Raw genomic sequence first — 12,020 nt, forward strand, 5'->3', positions numbered from 1 at the left:
AGCCGCCCAGGACGCGCCAACCTTCCTAGTAGAATGGGCCTTCACCAATTTTGGTAATGGCAATCCAGACGTAGAATGAGCCCGCTGAATCGTAGCACAAATCCAGCATGCAATAGTCTGTTTGGAAGCAGGAGCCCCAATCTTGTTGGGATCATACAGGACAAACAGAGCCTCCGTTTTTCTAATCTGAGCCGTTCTGGCAACATAAATTTTTAAAGCTCTGACCACATTGAGAGACTTCGACTCCACTACGACGTCAGTAGCCACTGGCACCACAATAGGTTGGTTCATGTGGAACGACGACACCACCTTCGGCAGAAATTGTTGACGATTCCTCAACTCTGCTCTATCTTCATGGAAGATCAAATAAGGGCTCTTGTCAGACAAGGCCGCTAACTCCAATACCCGCCTTGCGGATGCCAAGGCCAACAGCATGACCACTTTCCAAGTGACAAATTTCAACTCTACCTTCTGTAAAGGTTAAAACCAATGTGATTGAAGGAACTGCAATACCACATTAAGATCCCATGGTGCCACTGGAGGCACAAAAGGAGGTTGGATGTGCAACACGCCCCTTCACGAAAGTCTGAACCTCTGGAAGGGATACCAATTGTTTTTGAAAGAAAACCGATAAGGCTGAAATCTGTACTTTAATTGATCCCAACTTTAAGCCCGCATCCACACCTGCTTGTAGAAAATGGAGAAAACGTCCTAACTGAAATTCTTCTGTAGGAGCCTTCTTGGATTCACACCAAGACACATATTGTCTCCAAATACGGTGGTAATTTTTAGACGTTACCCCTTTTCTAGCCTGAAGAAGTGTGGGAATGACTTCACAGGGAATACCCTTTCGGGCTAGGAACCGGCGTTCAACCGCCACGCCGTCAAACGTAGCCGCGGGATCTCCTATGAGTAATTCCTCAAGATCTGGATACCAAGCCCTCCTTGGCCAGTCTGGAACAATGAGGATCACCTGAACCTTTGTTCTTCTTATGATCTTTAGTACTTTCGGAATGAGAGGAAGCGGAGGGAATACATACACCGACTGAAAAACACCCATGGTGTTACTAGGGCGTCCACTGCTATTGCTTGAGGGTCCCAAGACCTGGAACAATATCTCTGAAGTTTCTTGTTGAGACGAGATGCCATCATGTCTATTTGAGAAACTCCCCAAAGACTTGTCACTTCTGTGAAGACCTCTTGATGAAGACCCCACTCATCTGGATGGAGATCGTATCTGCTGAGGAAGTCTGCTTCCCAGTTGTCCACTCCTGGAATGAAGATTGCTGACAGAGCACTTGCATGTTTTTCTGCCCAACAGAGAATTTTTCGTGGCCTCTGCCATTGCTGCTCTGCTTTTTGTTCCACCCTGGCGGTTTATGTACGCTACTGCTGTTACATTGTCCGATTGAATCAGGACAGGCAGATTACGCAGAAGATGTTCCGCTTGAAGAAGGCAATTGTAAATGGCCCTTAACTCCAGAACGTTTATGTGTAGATAAGTTTCTTGGCTTGACCATCTTCCCTGGAAGTTTTTCCCCTGAGTGACTGCACCCCAGCCTCGGAGACTCGTATCCGTGGTTACTAGGATCCGGTCCTGGATCCCAAAACTGTGTTCCTCTAGGAGGTGAGAGCTGTTCAGCCACCACAGGAGCGAGATTCTGGTCTTGGAAGACAGGATTATCCTTCGGTGCATGTGAAGGTAGGATCCGGACCACTTGTCCAACAGATCCCACTGAAACACCCTGGCATGGAATCTGCCAAACTGAATGGCCTCGTAAGCCGCCACCATTTCCCCCAGCAACCAAGTGCATTGATGGATTGACACTCTTGCCAGTTTCAGAATTTGTTTGACCAGGTTCTGAATTTCCAGAGCCTATTCCACTGGAAGAAAAACTCTCTGTAATTCTGTGTCCAGAATCATTCCCAGAAAGGACAGCCGCGTTGTCGGCACCAACTGTGATTTCGGCAAGTTTAGGAGCCAACCATGTTGTTGCAGAACTGTCAGGGAGATCGCCATGTTCTGCAACAATTGGTCCCTGGATCTCGCCTTTATCAGGAGATCGTCCAAGTACGGGAAAATTGTGATTCCTCGCTTGCGCAGGAGAACCATCATTTCCGCCATTACTTTGGTAAAAACCCTCAGAGCCGTGGACAGACCAAACGGCAACATTTGAAATTGGTAATGACAATCCTGAACTGCAAACCTCAGGTAAGCCTGATGCGGAGGATAGATGGGAACATGCAAGTAGGCATCCTTTATATCCACCGACACCATAAAATCCCCTTCCTCCAGACTGGATATCACTGCCCGGAGAGATTCCATCTTGAATTTGAATTTTCTTAGGTAGAAATTGAGGGATTTTAGATTCAGGATTGGTCTGACTGAGCCGTCTGGCTTCTGGACCACAAATAGGCTCGAATAAAATCCTTTTCCCTGTTGTGACGGGGGAACCTTGATAATGACCTGATTTTGACACAACTTTTGTATTGCGTCGCGTACCACCTCCCTGTCCGGAAGAGAAGCTGGTAAGGCCGATTTGAAAAATCGGCGTGGGGGAACATCTTGAAACTGTAGATTGTACCCCTGGGACACTATTTCCAAAACCCATGGGTCCAGGGCCGAACAAACCCAGAACTGACTGAAGAGTTTGAGACGTGCCCCCACTGGTGCGGACTCCCGCAGAGGAGTCCCAGCGTCATGCGGTGGATTTGGCAGAAGCCGGGGAGGACTTCTGCTCCTGGGAACCTGCCACTGCCGGTGATCTTTTACCTTTTCCCCTTCCTCTATTAGCAAGGAAGGAAGAACCTCGGCCTTTCTTGTATTTATTGGGCCGAAAGGACTGCATCTGATAGTGGTGTGTTTTCTTTTGTTGTGCAGGAACATAAGGTAAAAAGGATGACTTACCCGTGGTAGCCGTAGATACCAAATCAGCGAGACCGTCACCAAACAAGACACCACCTTTATATGATAGAGACTCCATATTTCTCTTAGAATCAGCATCAGCATTCCATTGATGAATCCACAATGCTCTCCTAGCTGAGACTGCCATGGCATTGGCTTCGAACCCAAAAGGCCGATATCCCCCATTTTTCGATAGCACTACTCACCCAAGCAGATGCAATGGCTGGCCTGAGCAGCGTACCTGTGGTGACATAAATGGATTTCAATGTAGTTTCCTGCCTACGATCCGCAGGATCCTTAAGGGCTGCCGTGTCAGGGGACGGAAGAGCCACCTTTTTGGACAGCCGTGCTAGAGCCTTGTCCACAATGGGGGATGACTCCCACTTTTCCCTATCCCCCGAGGGAAACGGATACGCCACCTGAATCCTTTTGGGAATCTGAAACTTTTTGTCAGGATTTTCCCAAACCTTTTCAAATAGAGTTCATGAGAGGGAGGAAACGTTACCTCAGGTTTCTTTCCCTTATACATACAGACCCTTTTATCAGGAAAAAGAGGGTCTTCCTAGATATGTAATACGTCTTTTATCGCCACAATCATGTACCGAATGCTCTTTGCCAATTTTGTATCCAATCTGGTATCACTGTAGTCGACACTGGAGTCAGAGTCCGTGTCGGTATCTGTGTCTGCCAACTGAGCAAACGATCGCTTTTGTGACCCCGAGGGGGTCTGGACTTGTAACAACACATCCTCCACAGATTTCTTCCATGCCTGGTTCGGAGACTCAGATTTTTCCAATCTCTTATTAATAAGAGCCACATTTGCATTCAAAGCAAAAGAGCACTCTGCCTCATACATGCCGACACACGTGTATTCACCACTCACAAACACACTGGGCATATAGGGGACAGACCCACCTAAAGTCTGACAGAGAGAGTTTGTCAGCTCACAACCCAGTGCTTCACCAACGGTTCTGACAACACTAAACAATGCCTCAGACCTGCAGCGCTTTTATAACACACATATATTGCACCAAGGCCCTCATTCCGAGTTGTTCGCTCGTTCTTTTTCATCGCATCGCAGTGAAAATCCGCTTAGTACGCATGCGCAAAGTTCGCACTGCGACTGCGCCAAGTAACTTTACTATGAAGAAAGTATTTTTACTCACGGCTTTTTCTTCGCTCCGGCGATCGTAATGTGATTGACAGGAAATGGGTGTTACTGGGCGGAAACACGGCGTTTTAGGGGCGTGTGGCTGAAAACGCTACCGTTTCCGGAAAAAACGCAGGAGTGGCTGGAGAAACGGTGGGAGTGCCTGGGCGAACGCTGGGTGTGTTTGTGACGTCAACCAGGAACGACAAGCACTGAACTGATCGCACAGGCAGAGTAAGTCTGGAGCTACTCTGAAACTGCTAAGTAGTTAGTAATCGCAATATTGCGAATACATCGGTCGCAATTTTAAGAAGCTAAGATTCACTCCCAGTAGGCGGCGGCTTAGCGTGTGTAACTCTGCTAAATTCGCCTTGCGACCGATCAACTCGGAATGAGGGCCCAAATTTACTGTGCCCCCCCACCCTGTTTGTCACCCCGATACTTATGCAGCAGTGTGAGGAAGGACCAGCGTCTCTGCAGCCTGTTGAAGAGAAAGTGGCGCTGTTGTGAGCTGTGAGGGCTAAGCTCCGCCCCCGTAATGGCGCGCTTCAGCCACGCTATTTTTAAATAAATATTTATACTGGCGGGGTTAGGACAGTGCCCCGGGCACTATGTCCCCTATAGCCAGTCTCCTTTGAGGTTTATATGCTGCCCAGGGTGCCCCCCCCCCCACACCCTGCACTCTGTATTGCCGCTGTGTAGTGGGAGTATGGCGCGTAGCGTGCGATCGCTGTGCGGTACCTCAGAAGCTGTCACTGAAGTCTTCTTTGCTTCTTCTACTCACCTGTCTTCTGACTTCTGGCTCTGCAAGGGGGGTGACGGCCGGCTCTGGGGACGAGCATCTAGGCGTACCTAGCGATCAGACCCTCAGGAGCTAATGGTGTCCTGTAGCCAAGAAGCAGATCCTTTAAACTCACTAGAAGTAGGTCTGACTTCTCTACTCTAAGTCCCACGAAGCTGGGAGACTGTTGCCAGCAGTCTCCCTGAAAATAAAAAACCTAACAAAAGTCTTTCCCCCGAGAAACTCTGTAGAGCTCCTCAGTGTGCATCTAGTCTGCCTGGGCACAATTCTAAAACTGGAGTCTGGAGGAGGGGCATAGGGGAAGGAGCCAGTTCACACCCATTCAAAGTCTTAAAGTGCCTATGTCTCCTGTGGATCCCGTCTATACCCCATGGTTCTTATGGTTACCCCACCATCCTCTAGGACGTATGAGAAAATATTATAGACATAAGCATCACGTACAAACACCACACAAGTGGCCTCCATGTGGGTGCCTGTTCAGCCGTACATGCGGCTCACGAGGTCCTGCGTATTAGCGCGTGGTATGAGTAAATACGGTAGCATATGCATCTGCATGGAAAAGCCACAAAGACATATCTCATATTTAATCCACATAGCACATAATTTTGACTCAGCACCCAGTGCAGTTGCACGGCTGGCCCGGCCCTAAAAACGGCACTGTGTATATACATACATTTATATACATAGATAATACCCCCTGTACCCCCCTGATGGTGGCCATGCCTTTATATCTACTCTATCAGTCCTCTCTGGTGTCAAGACCTTTCCTTCCTAAAGTTGTGTACACACTTTTACGATCACTGTGCGTTAATGCTTCCGATCAGCAGTATGTTCCCATCTTAACCTGCTGTCAGACTCCTACCAGCCCTATATGCAATGTTTTATAAATAGATTATATGGGATAGGGAGGTTGGCCCAACAAATAATAAGATTTTACTTACCGATAAATCTGTTTCTCGGAGTCCGTAGTGGATGCTGGGGTTCCTGAAAGGACCATGGGGAATAGCGGCTCCGCAGGAGACAGGGCACAAAAAGTAAAGCTTTTCCAGATCAGGTGGTGTGCACTGGCTCCTCCCCCTATGACCCTCCTCCAGACTCCAGTTAGGTACTGTGCCCGGACGAGCGTACACAATAAGGGAGGATTTTGAATCCCGGGTAAGACTCATACCAGCCACACCAATCACACCGTACAACTTGTGATCTAAACCCAGTTAACAGTATGATAACAGCGGAGCCTCTGAAAGATGGCTTCCTTCAACAATAACCCGAATTAGTTAACAATAACTATGTACAATTATTGCAGATAATCCGCACTTGGGATGGGCGCCCAGCATCCACTACGGACTCCGAGAAACAGATTTATCGGTAAGTAAAATCTTATTTTCTCTATCGTCCTAGTGGATGCTGGGGTTCCTGAAAGGACCATGGGGATTATACCAAAGCTCCCAAACGGGCGGGAGAGTGCGGATGACTCTGCAGCACCGAATGAGAGAACTCCAGGTCCTCCTTAGCCAGAGTATCAAATTTGTAAAATTTTACAAACGTGTTCTCCCCTGACCACGTAGCTGCTCGGCAAAGTTGTAATGCCGAGACCCCTCGGGCAGCCGCCCAAGATGAGCCCACCTTCCTTGTGGAGTGGGCCTTTACAGATTTAGGCTGTGGCAGGCCTGCCACAGAATGTGCAAGTTGGATTGTGCTACAGATCCAACGAGCAATCGTCTGCTTAGACGCAGGAGCACCCATCTTGTTGGGTGCATACAATATAAACAACGAGTCAGATTTTCTGACTCCAGCTGTCCTTGCAATATATATTTTTAATGCTCTGACAACGTCCAGTAACTTGGAGTCCTCCAAGTCACTTGTAGCCGCAGGCACTACAATAGGCTGGTTCAGATGAAATGCTGACACCACCTTAGGGAGAAAATGCGGACGAGTCCGCAGTTCTGCCCTGTCCGAATGGAAAATCAGATATGGGCTTTTGTAAGATAAAGCTGCCAGTTCTGACACTCTCCTGGCCGAAGCCAGGGCTAGAAGCATGGTCACTTTCCATGTGAGATATTTCAAATCCACCTTCTTTAGTGGTTCAAACCAATGAGATTTTAGAAAGTCCAAAACCACATTGAGATCCCACGGTGCCACTGGAGGCACCACAGGAGGCTGTATATGTAGCACTCCCTTAACAAAGGTCTGGACTTCAGGGACTGAAGCCAATTCTTTTTGAAAGAAAATCGACAGGGCCGAAATTTGAACCTTAATAGATCCCAATTTGAGACCCATAGACAATCCTGATTGCAGGAAATGTAGGAATCGACCCAGTTGAAATTCCTCCGTCGGAGCACTCCGATCTTCGCACCACGCAACATATTTTCGCCAAATTCGGTGATAATGTTGCACGGTTACTTCCTTCCTTGCTTTAATCAAAGTAGGAATGACTTCTTCCGGCATGCCTTTTTCCTTTAGGATCCGGCGTTCAACCGCCATGCCGTCAAACGCAGCCGCGGTAAGTCTTGAAACAGACAGGGACCCTGCTGAAGCAAGTCCCTCCTTAGAGGTAGAGGCCACGGATCTTCCGTGATCATCTCTTGAAGTTCCGGGTACCAAGTCTTTCTTGGCCAATCCGGAACCACTAGTATCGTCCTTACGCCTCTTTGCCGTATAATTCTCAATACTTTTGGTATGAGAGGCAGAGGAGGAAACACATACACCGACTGGTACACCCAAGGCGTTACCAGCGCGTCCACAGCTATTGCCTGCGGATCTCTTGACCTGGCGCAATACCTGTCCAGTTTTTTGTTGAGGCGAGACGCCATCATGTCCACCATTGGTCTTTCCCAACGGGTTATCAGCAAGTGGAAGACTTCTGGATGAAGTCCCCACTCTCCCGGGTGAAGATCGTGTCTGCTGAGGAAGTCTGCTTCCCAGTTGTCCACTCCCGGGATGAACACTGCTGACAGTGCTATCACATGATTCTCTGCCCAGCGAAGAATCCTTGCAGCTTCTGCCATTGCACTCCTGCTTCTTGTGCCGCCCTGTCTGTTCACATGGGCGACTGCCGTGATGTTGTCCGACTGGATCAACACCGGTTTTCCCTGAAGCAGAGGTTCTGCCTGGCTTAGAGCATTGTATATTGCTCTTAGTTCCAGAATGTTTATGTGAAGAGACGTTTCCAGGCTCGTCCATACTCCCTGGAAGTTTCTTCCTTGTGTGACTGCTCCCCAGCCTCTCAGGCTGATGTCCGTGGTCACCAGGATCCAATCCTGTATGCCGAATCTGCGGCCCTCCAATAGATGAGCACTCTGCAACCACCACAGAAGAGACACCCTTGTCCTTGGAGACAGGGTTATCCGCAGGTGCATCTGAAGATGCGACCCTGACCATTTGTCCAACAGATCCCTTTGGAAAATTCTTGCGTGGAATCTGCCGAATGGAATTGCTTCGTAAGAAGCCACCATTTTTCCCAGGACTCTTGTGCATTGATGTACAGACACCTTTCCTGGTTTTAGGAGGTTCCTGACAAGCTCGGATACTCCTTGGCTTTTTCCTCCGGGAGAAAAACCTTTTTCTGAACCGTGTCCAGAATCATCCCTAGGAACAGCAGACGAGTTGTCGGCATTAACTGGGATTTTGGAATATTCAGAATCCACCCGTGCTGTTTTAGCACTTCTTGCGACAGTGCTAATCCCATCTCTAGCTGTTCTCTGGACCTTGCCCTTATTAGGAGATCGTCCAAGTATGGGATAATTAATATGCCTTTTCTTCGAAGAAGAATCATCATCTCGGCCATTACCTTTGTAAAGACCCGAGGTGCCGTGGACAATCCGAACGGCAGCGTCTGAAACTGATAGTGACAGTTTTGTACAACGAACCTGAGGTACCCCTGGTGTGAGGGGTAAATTGGAACGTGGAGATACGCATCCTTGATGTCCAAGGATACCATAAAGTCCCCCTCTTCCAGGTTCGCTATCACTGCTCTGAGTGACTCCATCTTGAACTTGAACTTCTTTATGTACAGGTTCAAGGACTTCAGATTTAGAATAGGCCTTACCGAGCCATCCGGCTTCGGTACCACAAAAAGAGTGGAATAATACCCCTTCCCTTGTTGTAGAAGAGGTACCTTGACTATCACCTGCTGAGAGTACAGCTTGTGAATGGCTTCCAAAACCGTCTCCCTTTCGGAGGGGGACGTTGGTAAAGCAGACTTCAGGAAACGGCGAGGTGGATCTGTCTCTAATTCCAACCTGTACCCCTGAGATATTATCTGCAGGATCCAGGGATCTACCTGCGAGTGAGCCCACTGCGCGCTGTAATTTTTGAGACGACCACCCACCGTCCCCGAGTCCGCTTGAGAAGCCCCAGCGTCATGCTGAGGCTTTTGTAGAAGCCGGGGAAGGCTTCTGTTCCTGGGAAGGAGCTGCCTGTTGCTGTCTCTTCCCTCGACCTCTGCCTCGTGGCAGATATGAATAGCCCTTTGCTCTCTTATTTTTAAAGGAACGAAAGGGCTGCGGTTGAAAAGTCGGTGCCTTTTTCTGTTGGGGAGTGACTTGAGGTAGAAAGGTGGATTTCCCGGCTGTAGCCGTGGCCACCAAATCTGATAGACCGACTCCAAATAACTCCTCCCCTTTATACGGCAAAACTTCCATATGTCGTTTTGAATCCGCATCGCCTGTCCACTGTCGCGTCCATAAAGCTCTTCTGGCCGAAATGGACATAGCACTTACCCGTGATGCCAGTGTGCAGATATCCCTCTGTGCATCACGCATATAAAGAAATGCATCCTTTATTTGTTCTAACGACAGTAAAATATTGTCCCTGTCCAGGGTATCAATATTTTCAATCAGGGACTCTGACCAAACTACCCCAGCACTGCACATCCAGGCAGTCGCTATAGCTGGTCGTAGTATAACACCTGCATGTGTGTATATACTTTTTTGGATATTTTCCATCCTCCTATCTGATGGATCTTTAAGTGCGGCCGTCTCAGGAGAGGGTAACGCCACTTGTTTAGATAAGCGTGTTAGCGCCTTGTCCACCCTAGGAGGTGTTTCCCAGCGCTCCCTAACCTCTGGCGGGAAAGGGTATAATGCCAATAACTTCTTTGAAATTATCAGCTTTTTATCAGGGGCAACCCACGCTTCATTACACACGTCATTTAATTCTTCTGATTCAGGAAAAACTATAGGTAGTTTTTTCACACCCCACATAATACCCTGTTTAGTGGTACCTGTAGTATCAGCTAAATGTAACGCCTCCTTCATTGCCAAAATCATATAACGTGTGGCCCTACTGGAAAATACGGTTGATTCGTCACCGTCACCACTGGAGTCAGTGCCTGTGTCTGGGTCTGTGTCGACCGACTGAGGCAAAGGGCGTTTCACAGCCCCTGACGGTGTTTGAGTCGCCTGGACAGGCACTAATTGATTGTCCGGCCGTCTCATGTCGTCAAACGACTGCTTTAGCGTGTTGACACTATCCCGTAGTTCCATAAATAAAGGCATCCATTCTGGTGTCGACTCCCTAGGGGGTGACATCCTCATATTTGGCAATTGCTCCGCCTCCACACCAATATCGTCCTCATACATGTCGACACACACGTACCGACACACAGCAGACACACAGGGAATGCTCCTAACGAAGACAGGACCCACTAGCCCTTTGGGGAGACAGAGGGAGAGTTTGCCAGCACACACCAAAAGCGCTATATATAACAGGGATAGCCTTATAATAAGTGCTCCCTTATAGCTGCTTTATATATATCAAAATATCGCCATAAATTTGCCCCCCCTCTCTGTTTTACCCTGTTTCTGTAGTGCAGTGCAGGGGAGAGACCTGGGAGCCGTCCTGACCAGCGGAGCTGTGAGAGGAAATGGCGCCGTGTGCTGAGGAGATAGGCCCCGCCCCTTTTCCGGCGGGCTCGTCTCCCGCTATTTAGTGAATCCAGGCAGGGGTTAAATATCTCCATATAGCCTCTGGGGGCTATATGTGAGGTATTTTTAGCCTTTATATAGGTTACATTTGCCTCCCAGGGCGCCCCCCCCCAGCGCCCTGCACCCTCAGTGACTGCGTGTGAAGTGTGCTGAGAGGAAAATGGCGCACAGCTGCAGTGCTGTGCGCTACCTTTAGAAGACTGCAGGAGTCTTCAGCCGCCGATTCTGGACCTCTTCTGACTTCAGCATCTGCAAGGGGGCCGGCGGCGCGGCTCCGGTGACCATCCAGGCTGTACCTGTGATCGTCCCTCTGGAGCTGATGTCCAGTAGCCAAGAAGCCAATCCATCCTGCACGCAGGTGAGTTCACTTCTTCTCCCCTCAGTCCCTCGTTGCAGTGATCCTGTTGCCAGCAGGACTCACTGTAAAATAAAAAACCTAAGCTAAACTTTTTCTAAGCAGCTCTTTAGGAGAGCCACCTAGATTGCACCCTTCTCGGCCGGGCACAAAAATCTAACTGGAGTCTGGAGGAGGGTCATAGGGGGAGGAGCCAGTGCACACCACCTGATCTGGAAAAGCTTTACTTTTTGTGCCCTGTCTCCTGCGGAGCCGCTATTCCCCATGGTCCTTTCAGGAACCCCAGCATCCACTAGGACGATAGAGAAAAATGATTAAACAGCATATAAAATGCGACCTCCCAATCCCGTCCATTGCAGAAGCATTATAAGCCATTTATCTGCTAACGCTCCTGCAACAGACCTGCATACACACCTATGCAATCATCGGTTTCGGGTGATCGGGCCATAGATTATATAAGTGCAGTAGGGGAGTGGTTAAATTTGCAGGGCGCATGGCCTCATGGGAGGTCCACTGCCATCATTAGAGGGGGCATGGCCTCACGGGGGAAGCCCCCGATTACCTCACTCCAGCAGTGTTTATGCTGCCCCTGGAGACTCTTACAGCACTGACGGCTTCTTCTCAGTGACAGGAGTCAGGTTCCTGTCACTGTGGAGGAGTCAGCATTTTGGTGTTACCCTTTGGAAAGTCCATGCCCCCCCTTGTAACGCCTGTGTATACGTGTGTAGTACCAAGCTTGTGCTCTACTCTCCCTGAACTTACCAAGGAAGCACATGGGCATCTAGAAGTTAAAATATATAACCACCTAATGCAAATGTATCATTCAGTCCTGCTGATGTTGGACCAAAGAGGCAATAGTAAGTGTATTTCTTACATACACTGTA

Source organism: Pseudophryne corroboree, chromosome 2, assembly GCF_028390025.1.
Source record: "Pseudophryne corroboree isolate aPseCor3 chromosome 2, aPseCor3.hap2, whole genome shotgun sequence".
NCBI classification, from domain to species: Eukaryota; Metazoa; Chordata; class Amphibia; order Anura; family Myobatrachidae; genus Pseudophryne; species Pseudophryne corroboree.